A 14,715-nucleotide genomic window follows, 5' to 3' on the forward strand; every position below is an offset into this window, starting at 1 on the left:
CAAAGCGGAGTTCTCTGATAGATCAACCCCTTTGTACTTTTTTCTTGAAAATGGCCATTGTGATGGTAGTGCAAGCCAATGTACATGCCTTTTGAAGTGCAATCAAGCCACCATTGCCCCCTCTTGCTGTTGTTTCCCCTTCCCCCCTTCTCTTTCTCCTACTTTCATGTTTCCCCTTGGTGCCGGTTGTGTGGAAGTGTGTACCCCCCCCCCCCCCCCCCCCCCCCCCCCCACGGACAGATGATGTTTTGTGTGAGAGAGTGAGATTGAGTGACTGTGAGCGTGTCTAAGGGTGGAAACAGACTGTGGCAGTAGGGGTGCATTGTGTGGTGAATTTGTGGAGTGCGTGAGCAATGGAAATTGAGCAGGCAGTGGTCTGCTAGTGTAAAGTGTGTTTTCGAAGGTGTTTGTCGAGAGGATAGGGGTGTTGTGGATACCTTGAGCTATAGAGAGGCCCTTGTGTTTGTGCCGGGTGTGTTCCCCCATCCCCCCTCTCCATCTTCTTGTGCCCCCACGAAGGAGCACGCTGACTGCTCCCACTTAATCGAAAAGCAACGTTTTTTTGCGTTGGAAGTCATGGCAGCTAGAAGCTATGGATCAATTTTCACAGGCGAAGAGGGCCCTGATGAGTGGATGTTAGAATTCGAGATGTATATGCTATCATTGCATATGCCAAACGAGGATAGCAAGATGCAAACCTTTCCTCTGGTAATGCATAGGAAAGCTAAAGTATGGTATGAAGCTTTGGAAGGCGAGCCGAAGCAAGCATGACCGGCTCTATGGGAGAGGTTTCTTCACGACTTTCGTAAGGAGGTGTCCCCAGTTGAGGTGGCTGCGAAGCTGAAGGCGCTTAAGCAAGATGTAAGTGAAGAGTTCAATATGTTTTTAGGTCATTTTGAAGAGTGCTGGGTAGAACTAGCGACAACCATGCAATTGGCTAATGGAGACTACTTCAAGCTGGATCAGTTCATGGCATGTCTGCACCCCAAGGTGAGAGAAAAGGTCGTTTTTGAGAGCCCAAAAAATTACAATGGTGCGGTAGCGATTGCACGATCAAAGAGCAGAAAGATAAAAAAAGAAGATAGAGCAAGGTGTGTCAGGCTACGAGACGATGGCCCCTGTTCAACCGCAGAGTCTTAGAGAAGCTATGCATGAAGAAAATCATGGAAACCGAGGTGTAGCTATGGTACCACAAAATTGGGTACGCACGGTGCAAGATTTGTCCGAGCAAATGCAGGAGTTGTGGCTCAGTGTCATGGATAGAGGACAACCAAGAGGAGCAAGGGGCAGGGCAAGGCTGCTGCCAGGTAGGAGCTACAATTGTGGAGAAGAGGGGCACTATGGCACGGATTTTCCTCAACCACAGAGGAAAAGAGGAGGTATCTACCCGCTTTTTGGTAGAGGTTGAGGTCAAGGTCAATTCAATGGTCCAAGAGAACAAGCAGTGGAGAATCCTGTGTAGCCAGCTTTGCCAAACGGAGGTGAAGTCCCAAGAGTGAATATTATCGTGGTGGATAAGCAGGATATTGAGATTTTGGCCAATAAGAGAGCAAGAGTTGAGAGAGAGAGAGAGAGAGAGAGAGAGAGAGAGAGAGAGAGAGAGAGAGAGAGAGAGAGAGAGAGAGAGAGAGAGAGAGAGAGAGAGAAGAGAGAGAGAGAGAGAGAGAGAGAGCAAGAAACCAGAGCTCAAAAAGGCAAAGAGAAGGTGTACGAAGGTAGAGAGCATCCCGAGCCTATGTGTTGCACCAAGAAAATGCATGCGCATGGAAAATTGGATGCAGATAATAGACCTTGCAGTGTTGTGGAGATGGACTCAAGCTTGTGCAATTGGAACGTGTAGTGTTGTGAATATATATCCTCCATGTCATACACAAACACACAGATGTGACTTTATGTTCTATGTCCTCTGATCAGTATTACCTTATATATATATATATATATATATATATATATATATATTATATATATATTATATATATATATATATATATATATTATATAGATATATATATATATATATATATATATATATATATTATATATATATATATATATATATATATATATCTATATATATATATATATATATATATATATATATATATATATATATATATATATATATATATATATATATATCAGTATGTGTGTGTGTGTATGCACGCGCATGCACGCGCGAGTGTGTCTTGTAAGCTGCTTTGCTAAGCAATTATGTCTTCTTGCCTCCTTGCTGACTAACCCGCGTTATGTATTGTGCTTCCTAAGTGCACATGATAATGGGAATCTTGCGGTTGGTATCGCCATAGTGGAAGGCACTACATTCAGCCCGCTCATCAATTATCCATACGTGCATCTGGAAAACTACTATTATGTGACACTCATGGACATAAGTACGGGTGGCATTCCGCTCGACATCATTCACCTTCAAACAGAGCCAAAAAGTGGTGGGGATGTTGTCTTATTTAGCAGTTATAAACACATACTACCTTGCATTCAACTGCCTACTAGGCATTGTGGCAAGCTATGAACAACTAGAGAACTTGTAAATGCCCCACGTTATACTTCTCAACACATCAACCTGTGGTTGAAGGAAACACAATGTCGAAATTTTTTAATCCATTTGACATATGTTATTTGCAAGGGGTTTTAATCAAGGCCTCAATCAAGTAGCAATTCTCTTCAACTCCGCCCAAAGGTGAGGGTGTAATGAGTGTGTTTTTGTGGCCATAGAGACGGTATACTCAAGCTCGCCACCAACAATTGTAAAAGATCTATTGATGCCTTTGACAACGATCTCACTTTCAAGAGCAATAGGTTTGTTTTTTGGATTGAGCGTCTACTTCTGACCGTCCACGTGTCCCGTGCTTTGCGTAGTAATGAGCAAAAACCAACTCTAAAGATCCATCGATTTTGGGCCACCCATAACCACTTTCCGCGTGCAGGGGGCGCAACAACCATCCATTAGAAATCTCGTCAAAAGATGCAACTTGAAGGCTATCAAGGTGCAATCCCTCCAAAAGATGCAATCCCTCCAAAAGATACAGAAGCTAGTGCTTACGAGAGGTACTAGTAGTTCTATTGATGATGCAATTGAGGTGGCGGCATGAAGCATGCAAGAAATCTAGCACTTTTTTGCATATAACTAGATTTCATATGTTCAGTTCCAATCAATGTCGCCGCCACCACCCATGCGGCCTACTCTCCTTCTCAAGCCTTGGCGGCCCTCCACTCTGCAACACCCCAGCCAACCCATATGTCCAGACAACCCTCCTCGAGTTTTTGCCGATGTAATGGATCTTATATGCTAAGTGAGTAAGAGATGCAAAGAAAGCTGATTCATCTCTAGAAGAAAATTGTGATAAGATGCAACATCCTGATGAATTTATTTTCACAAGAGGACGCTTGGCACCCAACATATATGATATATTGAGTGTATAACTAAAGATAATGATTTTTTGAATCTTGAGGTTGCAAAATGAATTCGATAGTAGATCACAAACTCTATCCTCTTGATGCTCAAATTGGTTCCGCACTCAGATGATATATTAACAATAGCATGCCCTGCACTATAAAATGTTAATTCTTTGTTGGCGATAATTACACTCGGCCTATTTGGCATACTATAGCTGCTATATGGAGTTTCTATCTTGATCGCTTGCTGCACAAAAGACCTTGAGAAGATGTGAATAGATTTTCATTGCCCATCCTGGAGTAGCTTTTCTCCAAAGGAAAATGAGGGTTTGTGTTGGCTACAATACCAAACTGATGTCTGCCATCTGCAGCCATCTGAACTTGATCTGGTAGCTGCTGCGTACATGGACCTTTGCTCATAGGATCCACCACCAAATTGTGGTTATTGGCAGTAACTAATGGGCGTTCGAATCCACGCCACTAGCATTCCGTGCTTCGTGTGTAGCCGTTGAAGAGCAACACTGTGGTATACTATTGTTTCTAATCTCAACTGCACGCGCATTGGCTACCGTTTGCATGTGGTTTATCAAGAGAAGCTCTTTACAGGCCACAATATTGGCCATAATGTCTGTAAATCTTTTGCTATCCCACCCAATTGTTTAATGGCTAGCGGTGAACTCATGGTGGAGGCTAATAGGTGCTGACATATTGGTATGCATGTCTCCAAAAATACCTTTACTTTGTAGTCCATGTTCTTCAGCTTCTCCAACATCAAATATCTGTGTGGAAAAAAGAGTTAGCTTTTGCTTCTTCTCTTTGACTATACTTTTGATCCTGGTCGGCAGCATAGGCACCTGCATGATTGACTACTTCACTTCCAATGCAATGTTGTTGCATCTCCTTGGAGCTACATATTAACCAACTCCTGCAAAAACCATATTCTGTGTTGAGTTGGTCATGAGAGATGTTTTTGTTTGTCTCTGCAGATCGTTCCAAAATGCTTGCCTCATCAAATTTTCAGATAGGCTATCAACAGTGCTGGATGAGGAGTGTGATTGAAGCCAATGGCTCATCAAACCATGACTTGCACTAGTGGCAATATTGCCCAATGCCTTTCCCTCGACATTGAACTGTGTGCCACTAATCCTCTCACACTCTATTCTAAAAGCGCAAGCAGCTAGCACTGAAGCCGTTGGATTATTTACTTGAGGATAACCATCATAAGCTTCGGTGTGATCGATCTTGCTAGGATTTTTTGCCCTCCCCAATTGGATAGTTTAATGATTATAGTCTCGTTTGATATATCGGTTTTATGGGTAACTGGTTGTTTATGTCCATCCAGTGCTAGGGGCAATACCTCTTAAGGAATTGTATGGACCGCAAAAATGTGTTGAACTGGCTTACAAAGGCAATGAGTTTTGGTGATTCGACTCAAGATTAGGCCAACTGAACATTGATTGAAATCTGATATCTTTTGTTTCAGTAGCACTAGAAGAGAGATTTGCCATGGGTTGATCATACAAGCACTATACACTACCTGTTTGCCTCTTCCCTTTTCCTATTTTCTAATGTAGTCATTGTATACCCCCGAGGTATTATATCACGTGAGGATACAATAGAGAGGTTTTATAATGTAGTCATTGAACAACCCCCAATATATTTACCTATTTTGTAATGTAGTCATTGTATGCCCCTTGCGGTATTAACTAAGGGTTGTCATACGGTATCATGTGAATATACAATTTGGAGGTTTTATAAGGCAAAAAAGTTAGATTTTACAAAGGAGGATCCTATACATAGAAATCAGAAAGGCAATTTTCTGCACAGAAGTGACATCTAGTACTACTATTGAATTTCCCATGGTATACCCTTGTTACTTGGTGAGTCAAAGGAGATTTTCTTGTTTCTTGAACGTGGAACTGGCCACTTGGCATGATTTGACCCATTGCCCACCCCTTGAATCACACGGCCAGGAGCCCCATTGGAAACAAGAAAAAAAACAAGAACAACGCTTTTATTAGGTGCTTGTCAACCTTCAAAAAAGCGATGACCCACAAGAGCTCGGTGGGAGCGCGGTGATGTAGATTCCTCGTCAGAGAAAGAAAAGGAGACAGACAACATGAGTGGGGGCAAGAGCAGCAGTGAAAAGGATGATCTCAGCTTTGAAGACAATCGAGTCAGCATCATCCCCGACCAAGATACAAAATGGATCCCCTCTGAAGCTCCCAAGGATTCTCAATTTCTCTCAAAAGCAATTCGATCTTCTCCACAAGTAGTTCGCAAGTTCCTAGAAGTAGCTCGGAGCTTTGTCTGTAGGTTTGTCTCTGTCCACTCTTTGCGAGAGAGAGAGAGAGAGAGAGAGAGAGAGAGAGAGAGAGAGAGAGAGAGAGAGAGAGAGAGAGAGAGAGAGAGAGAGAGAGAGAGAGAGAGAGAGAGAGAGAGAGAGAGAGAGAGAGAGAGAGAGAGAGAGAGAGAGAGAGAGAGAGAGAGAGAGAGAGAGAGAGAGTATATGCTATGACACTAGTAGGCGATGATGGCTTTGCTCTCACATGAGCTTTAATGGAACCATCAAACGCAAGCCCTACTACCTTCTCATCCTCTTATCTATGGTGTTGGAACTGGTAACACCCAACTAGTTGTACTGGCACCTTATACCTGCCCACACGAAAGCAAAGTGCCATCAAGAAAAGCCTACCTCGTCGACATGATGAGAGCATTATTTAGTAACATAGAGTTTGTAGGCCAAGCTCCTCCCTATTCATTCCAGCAGTACAAGGTTGACAATGTCATTTTGTGCCCCATTGACATATTAGAATCGGCCTTCTTTTGCAGTGAAGCCTCAACACCTAATATAATCCTACCTGCACCTTCCCCATGTAGCGATCATAGAAGCTTTGTGTGCAACAAGACCCAATGGCCAGCTGAATAGTATGTCTAGCTTCAACTACCTTAATCAGCTTGTTTCTACAGGTGCAACTAGTTATGGCCAGCATTATGCTGCTCCAAATGTAGCTCATGTAGATTCAACAACCATTTGTCCTCGGCCATCCTTCAATGTTCATGGAAATGATATGCAGCAGGTCCCCATGCCTAATACTCAAGATTCACACCAATTCTTTTTCGTGTTGTTTGCCTTTGCACTAGCAAGCTGGGCAGAACTGGAAAGGAGTATCGAAGACCTTTCAAACCCTGGTTATATTTTGCAGATCATCAAGCTGGAGGGTACTTCGGATGCTTGCCGATGTGATGAGCACTCTCAAAGATAAGATATTTAGTGAAGATCAATCCTCATGAAGAGAAAAGGGCTTAGTAGCTACACACTAATGAATGCTTGGTGCCATCTAAGTTCAAAAGAATACCTTCCAACTGAACAAGGACAAAGACTATTGATTGGCTCGCATAAAAGATTTCTCTCCCAAGTTCATGTTGTTGTTAAGAAGTCAGTTGCAAGAATTCAGGCATAGAATAGTGTTGCGAACTCCCTATTTGAATTTAATAGCATGGTTGTCCTGCTTCACCTCCTAGCTAAGTGCTAGACTAGAGCTTGTTCACAATTCAATTTTCTCCCAAAGTGAAGCTATACATGGATAGATGCATGCCATCATCGAAAGCACCCTAATGTACCAAAATTTATAGTAACTAGTATAATGGCTCCACCTTTGGTGGTGCTATGTGGGTTTTATTTGCTTAGACATGCCAACACTATTTACATGCGATGCCTTTGGGTAAGCCAAATAAAAAACCATGTCTTTGAGAAGCACCATGAAATACATGGTTGTCATAAAGCCCATGTGCCTAGGCCAGCTAACTTTTGCTTTGGGATTAGCCTGCATGACAACATGAGGTAGAAAAGGAAATTGATTCCAACTGCTAAAGAAGAGAGAATAGCAACGACCAATCCAAGGTGATAGTTTTGAATGTCTTTGGGCTGCAGACAATGGGTTGCATGTCATCAATCCATACAACTTTGGTTGTGTGGCCTTCGAGGTTGTGCCTTCCAAATGACTCTAGCAAGGCCAACAATACCCAAAAACTCAATATGAATTGCCAAGAGAGTTGGTGCTTAGACCCACCCCTCAAAATTCTATGAAATTATTCAAGAACTAAAGGCATCACCTCTGGCAAGGGCACCTCACGTAGTGCCACATGCCTTCAAGATGCAAGCGCATGTGATTGCATTTGGAGAGACACCCTCACTTTGCATCTAACAAAAATATCCCCGAGCTTCTTGACCTGCCTAAGTTGGGCATATCTCACAATTAGTGCATTCCAAGAGATGACATCCCGGGAAGGAAGGTCGTCAAACACTTTTTGTTTTTATGGAGTGAATCACATTTGGCATACATGTTGACCAAGGCAGTGCCAAAAACTTTTCTTTCAACAACCCTTGACTACCAATATCATCTTCAATTCTTTGGTCATGTCAACATCTTGTGTAATGCCACATGCCTTCAAGGTGAAATTGTATGTGACTGCATTTTGAGAGATGCCCTCTCTTTGCATTTGTTGAAAATAGACCAGAGCTTTTTGACCCTGACCCTTGCCTTCAAGATGTGGTGGAAAATTCCTTCTCCAAATGCTTTATATATGGTGGCACCTTGAAGGTAAGCGACTTTACGAAGCTGATGACATGGAAAAGAGGATTAAAAAGAATATTGCTGGCTCGAGGGGGGACATCAAAAGAACATGTTGTCCTAGGCAAAGCTTCGGTCAATATGTATGCTTAATATGGTGCTCTCATGGAATCGCAAGAAGTTCATGTTGGGCTTTCTATCCGAAACTTCATCACTTGGATTGCCTTGATTGTTGAATATTTTCAGAGAAATTGCAATGAAGCTCTGGCAAAACATGATGTGCTTGAGGTGCTTTGGTTGATAGGTAAGCCAAGTTGGGGTACCAAGTTGAAGTTGTTTTTGATACCAGAAATGGAAGGCGGTTGAGGACATGGGAATGAAGACTAAACAAGAGTTTTTTTAAAAAGAGTAAGCTTAGGATAAAAAAGAAATCAAAGGTTGCTGCATGCAGATAGTTGGCGTTAACAGGGTGACACAACTGCCAATTGCATGAAGAAGGGATGCAAGATGCAACTGGAGGGGTGTTGGGTGCATGAGAAGGAGGTCGTTAGCAGCATATAAACATAGAGAACGGCCAAGAGGGGGCCATCTAGAGAAAACTGCCAGAGGAAGGCATGACTTGGAGAGTTCAAGGGGAAGCTTGCTATGGAGGGAGAGCCCTAGCGAGCGTTATATTACAAAGGGGAGTTGCATATCCAATTGATGGGGGTCGGGGGGCCATGAAAGGCTGCAAAACGTGTGGGAAAGAGCATGCAAGAGACAATGTGCAAAGTGCATTGCACTTTACACCTAAGCAATGGAGTTCAAACCTCACCAATGAAACTTTATCCCTACAACGGCTATATTTCTTATCCATGCCTATAAAAGGGACTCCCCATTGTATTGTAGCAGTGAAGTTGAGTGTGCAACTCAAATTCAAATTTCCCCCTCAATGGTGTCAATTCCCCCTTCCCTTCTCTCGTACACTTCTCTCCCTTCTTTATCTCCATCTCTCTGTCTACTCTCTCTTCCTCTCCTGTCTCACTCTATCTTCTCTATAGTACTCAAGTTCACATGGTATCAAAGCTCAAAAACATGAGTTCCTAAGTACTCTAATAGCCCTCTCAAAGCAACAGCCTATTATTACGCCCATCTCTCACTTCCAAGTTTTACTCGGCTAGCATGACTAGCACCTCGTCACCCTATGGTTGCAACCACCAAGTCAAGGTATTTCACCATTGACAAGATCAATGGAAACAATTACAATGTCTGGAAGCTGAGAATGCAACTATATTTGAAGCAACTTGGCCTCTGAAACATTGTTTCTGGAGATGAAATAAGACCAAGTGAAGACGAGTACGCCTCCAACACGGAGCTACACTTGACATGGGATTCAAGGGACATTACGGATCAAATGGAGACTATACTCCATTGTGAGGATAGGAAATTCAAAATGGTGCAGACTCTATCCACCTCTAAGGCTATTTGGGAGTTCTTCAACAACAATTACGAGCACACTGATCTTGTTTATCAAGAGTCTTGTAAACAATACTATGCAAGAAGGCCAATCTACAATCAAGTTCCTTAACAATTGGTAGCCACTGCTAGATGAAGTTCTCATCTCTGGAATGAAGATTTCAGAGAAATTTCAATGTATGCTTCTATTGGTGGCTTTACCCGCAAGCTGGAGATCCTTTGTTACTACTCAAGCTATGTCCCAAATGCAATTGCAAGGCCTTGTATCCAAAATCCATAAGGAAGAAGCTTTAACAGACCAATCTAATGGCTCTACTCTAGTGGCTCTAGTCACTCATATCAATTTCAAAAAAGGGGGTCCTAACCACCATTACAACAATTCAAGGCAGCTGCATAAAGGTGGTTCTAAACGCCCTAGAAATGCACCTTATGGTCAAGTGAAATGCCATAACTGCAAGAAGTTCAGACACATTGCCAAGGATTGCAGGTCCAAAACCAAGCATCATGGTGGAAATCATGGAGGATTCAACGGACATAAGGCAAATGGAGGCTATCATCACAACACTCATGTTCATTTCACTAATATTTCAAGCTATGATGGTGATACACACCCTACTTATATACAACTTTTTGCTGCAAGCTTCAGCTCTTCTAATACACATCACCACTCTTCTATTTGGTATCTAGACACTGGAGCTACACATCACATGACATATAATTTTGATTGTCTTGCACACTACACTCCTCTTCAACACCCACTTGAAGTCCTCATGGGGGATAGCAACATTGAACATGCTCAAGGATATGGCAATGTTGCCATCACCCTACAAAATGGCACTATAGCTCACTTAGACAAGGTATACTATCTACTTTGTATAAAGTAAAATCTCATCTCAATAGGAGAGCTCACCCCCAAAGGCATTACAGTTTCTTTCACGCATGATAAGTGGATCCTACAAACACTTGACACAAATCACAAGCCTTTCTCTCTATCTTGCGCTAAGGAAGGACGCTTGTATCCTCTTGGCTCCAACAAAATCCAAGACAAAGCACTTTCATCAGTCATCGATTCTCCTAAGCAAGAGGAGACACTTACTTGGCTCTATAGGCTAGGTCATGTCTCGCAGCAAGTACTCAAAGATATGCAACAGAAGGAGCTAGTGGTGGGTCTGCCAACCACGATTACACCAATCACTTTTTTTGAAGCATGCATATTGGGCAAAGCAAATCATTTCAAGTTTCCAAGGTCAAAGTCCCATACAGCTCAACCTCTTGAGCTCATCCACTCGGATTTGTGCGTCCCAATGCAGACACAATCACTCACCGTCAACAAATACTTCCTAGTCTTCATGACGACTATACAAGGTACACTTATGTCTATTTCTTGGTAGATAAAAGTGCTACTTTCATCAAATTTCTAGCTTTCAAAGCTGCGGTAGAAACACAATTGATTGCAAAACAATGGTGGGGAATACAAAAGCAATGATTTTGAACAATATTGTGTATCACATGGTATTCGACGGGAATTTACAATTCCGGATCACCCTCAGCAGAGTGGAGTCGTCGACCGCAAAAATTGCACATTGGTCGAAGTTGCCCGCTCAATGCTAGCCCTTGCTCGACTTCCACTCACTTACTAGGAAGAAGCCATAGCTACTGCAACATAATTGAAAATTGAGTTCTCTCATCAGCTAATCCACACAAAGCCCCTTACCAATTATGGTACAACCACCCGCCCAACATATTGTATCTTGAACTTTTCGGTTGCCCGACATACCCTTTGCTCACTGGTCATAATCGAGTCATAATCCTAAATTTTCCCCAAAGAGCATCAACACAACATTTTGCGGTTATGGCGAATCAGATGGCATCAAGCTGTATTGCCTATATGATTCAACAACGAGACGGTTCATTTACTCAAGGTCAGTAATATTATGTGAATTTATACTTCTTGGTAACCCTGCAAATACTCAATCTCAAGCCCAGTGTTCATCCCCACACTCCTCAACCCAAGAACCTCTTCTGCCTATACCTGATACTTGCATTCAATCTCCCATGACCAATACTCTCTATAAACCTTTGCTCCATAGTGTGAACAACGCCTTACATTCATTAAATAGCAATCAAAATCCCACAAGCTTAAAATCAAAAGCTGCTAAACTGCTACAACTTGCACCATTTTCCAAGGAACACACACACATGCTCGCCAATGCTTGCCTTGGATTCCCAGAACCTAGTGCTACCAATTAGCATGGCCACACACTCTCCTCAGCTCTCCCACACACTATCTAAAGGCCACACACAATCACGCTTTCAGCCCTCAGTCTCAACCAATTTCATACTCCATGAGCACCATTTGAAGCCCTCTTTAGCTCCTCCAACAGCTACACATAATCTCAGCCCCCTAACTCATTCAAAAATGCCTCAAAACAGTCCTCATTTCAGCCCCTCAGCACCTCCTTTATCACCTCGAAGCATGGCACACACACCTATCATGGTTTCATCATCATACTCACCTCCGCCGACTTCTACTCCTGGTAGAAAGACCATCACTCCCATCAACATTTCATCTTCATCCTCACCCCTCAAAGCCTCTAATCAACCTTTCGAATCAGCCCCTATGGATGATGAAGGGATTTATCCTCCCCTTCTCCCTCGATACCACTCTCTCAAAGCTATCTACAAAGCTACGTCTTTCTCCTCGTTCTTGATTCAAGAAGAGGAGGACCTCTCTATCAATATCACCAATCCGCTCAAGGAGCACACGCTCTTTGTAGAAGATGTCATTACCTCTTCCAAAGGTGAACATTGGATTGAAGCCATGAAGGAAGAGCTTCAAGCACACAAAGAAGCTCATACTTGGACTATCACACCTAGGCCTGACGACGCGAATGTCATCGGTTATGTCAAACGCTACAAAGCAAGGCTTGTTGCAAAGGGCTATATGCAACAACATGGTACGGATTTCATCGATACTTACTCTCCCGTAATGGGCATCACATCATTTTGCATACTTGTCGCATTAGCCACATTCTTTGACATTCCTCTTCATCACATTGACATTCACACTGCCTTTTTACATGGATGGCTAGATGAATTCATTTATATGGCTCAACCGACCTATTTCTATTGTGATGATCCCATTATCTACGTATGCAGCTTAATAAGCCTATATACGGTCTTAAGCAGAACGACAATGGTTCAAGTGCTTGCATGCTTTTCTAATCAAATGGGGATGGGTTCAATGCACTTCCAACCCCAATTTATTTTATCATACTCTCTTTCATGGATGGGAAATGATTGGTGTGTATGTCGATGACATCCTTATCATTGCTAGTGATGAGACATATGTCTCACATGTTGTGGAAATGTTCAAAGAAGAATTCCTTGTGCATGACAACGACCCTATGACCTACTTCTTGGGCATAGAGGTCAACACGGATCCAAATGGAAAATTCATCAACCTCTCAGAGAGAAAATATATTGAAGACATATTAGGTGAGTATGGTCTTCTTGCTTCTAATGCAAAAATTTCCACCCCACTCCTTGTCAAGCATAAACTATTCACATCTCTACCACCATCTGATGATGACACTTACACTATGTCAAGCTTTCCCTATGCTCGCTTAATTGGCCAGGAAAGGTATCTTATTTCATGCACAAGGCTTGAAATTAGCTTTACCGGTCATGTATTATCTTGCCATATGACGGCACCTCACAAATTCCATGGTCTTGTTTCCAAGAGATCATTGCGCTACTTACAAAGCACTCGCCATCATTCTCTCACCTATTATTGTCCGCAACAATCATCACCTCTACAACTCAAGGGTTTTGTTGATGCCGACTGGGCCGGCAAGACCCAAATATGCATAGCATCTTTGGGCATGTATTTCTTCTTGCAGGTGGTGCTATTTCTTGGCGAACAAAGCGCTAGATTTCTCTTGCTCTATCATCTGCCGAGGTAGAGTATATAGTAGCATCCCTCACTGCTCGTGAGGCATTGTGGCTTCACCAACTCTTAGAAGAACTACCAATTCCATGTGCCACCAATCATTCTACATTGTGACAATTAGTTAGCAATTGCAATGGCGAAGAGTCCCCAACTTACAGAGCGCACAAAGCACATCAAGCTCGTGTATCACTTCATAAAGGAACATTAGGGAAAATTTGGACTCACAGAGGGGCCTTATAAGGAGTTTGACTTCCTCTCTCATGTCCAAAACGGGCGTGCGGTGTATTTTTTGCAAATCAACTCTAAACTTGGCGGAGATTTGACAGTTAGAATCTACTCTTCAAGCTCTTTCTATTGATATATAGCACGCCATGAGATTCCTCATATTTTGAAAGATTCTATTTTTTGAATAGAATCTTTCAAAATATGAGGAATCTCATGGCGTGCTATATATCAATAGAAAGAGCTTGAAGAGTAGATTCTAACTGTCAAATCTCCGCCAAGTTTAGAGTTGATTTGCAAAAATTTTACCGCACGCCCGTTTTGGACATGAGAGAGGAAGTCAAACTCCTTATAAGGCCCCTTTGTGAGTCCAAATTTTCCATAATGCTAGTAGAAGACAAATTCATCCACCTCAAATAAATCTCTACCAGAGAGAATGTCGCAGATTTCCTTACAAAGGTAGTTGCTCCTGAAAAACATAGTCTTTGCTCAGCAAAAGACGGTTTGGAAGCTCCATAGTTTCATCTGCAACAACATTGCTTGTATTTTAGCATGGTTTTATTTTTGTATTCACATTTGAGGGGGGATCTCCTCACAAATGCTCTATGCTTTTTGTTATGGTTTTGGTTTGAGGGGGGATGTGGAAAGTGCATTGCACTTTATACCTAAGCAATGGAGTTCAAACCTCACCAATGAAACCTTATCCCTACAACGCCTATATTCTTTATGCATGCCTATAAAAGGGACTCCCCATTGTATTGTAGTAGTGCAGATGAGTGTGCAGTTCAAATTCAAATTCCCCCCCTACTTGGTGTCAGTTCCCCTTCCCTTCTCTCATACACTTCTCTCGCTTCTCCATCTCCATCTCTCTAACTACTCTCTCTTCCTCTCCTCTCTCACTCTATCTTCTCTATAGTACTCAAGTTCACAGACAGGTCATTCAGAGCTATTAGCACCCATGGGTGGAAAGGTGGAAGTTTCAATTTTATGGATTGAAGACCCATGATTGGCACAAGATGTTACAATTAATGCTAAATTTATTCTCTATCTTCTCCCTCATTTTTATAGATAATTGAATGGCATGCAATACTAAAATCATAT

Source organism: Adiantum capillus-veneris, chromosome 13, assembly GCF_014529385.1.
Source record: "Adiantum capillus-veneris isolate H3 chromosome 13, ASM1452938v2, whole genome shotgun sequence".
Taxonomy (NCBI): domain Eukaryota; kingdom Viridiplantae; phylum Streptophyta; class Polypodiopsida; order Polypodiales; family Pteridaceae; genus Adiantum; species Adiantum capillus-veneris.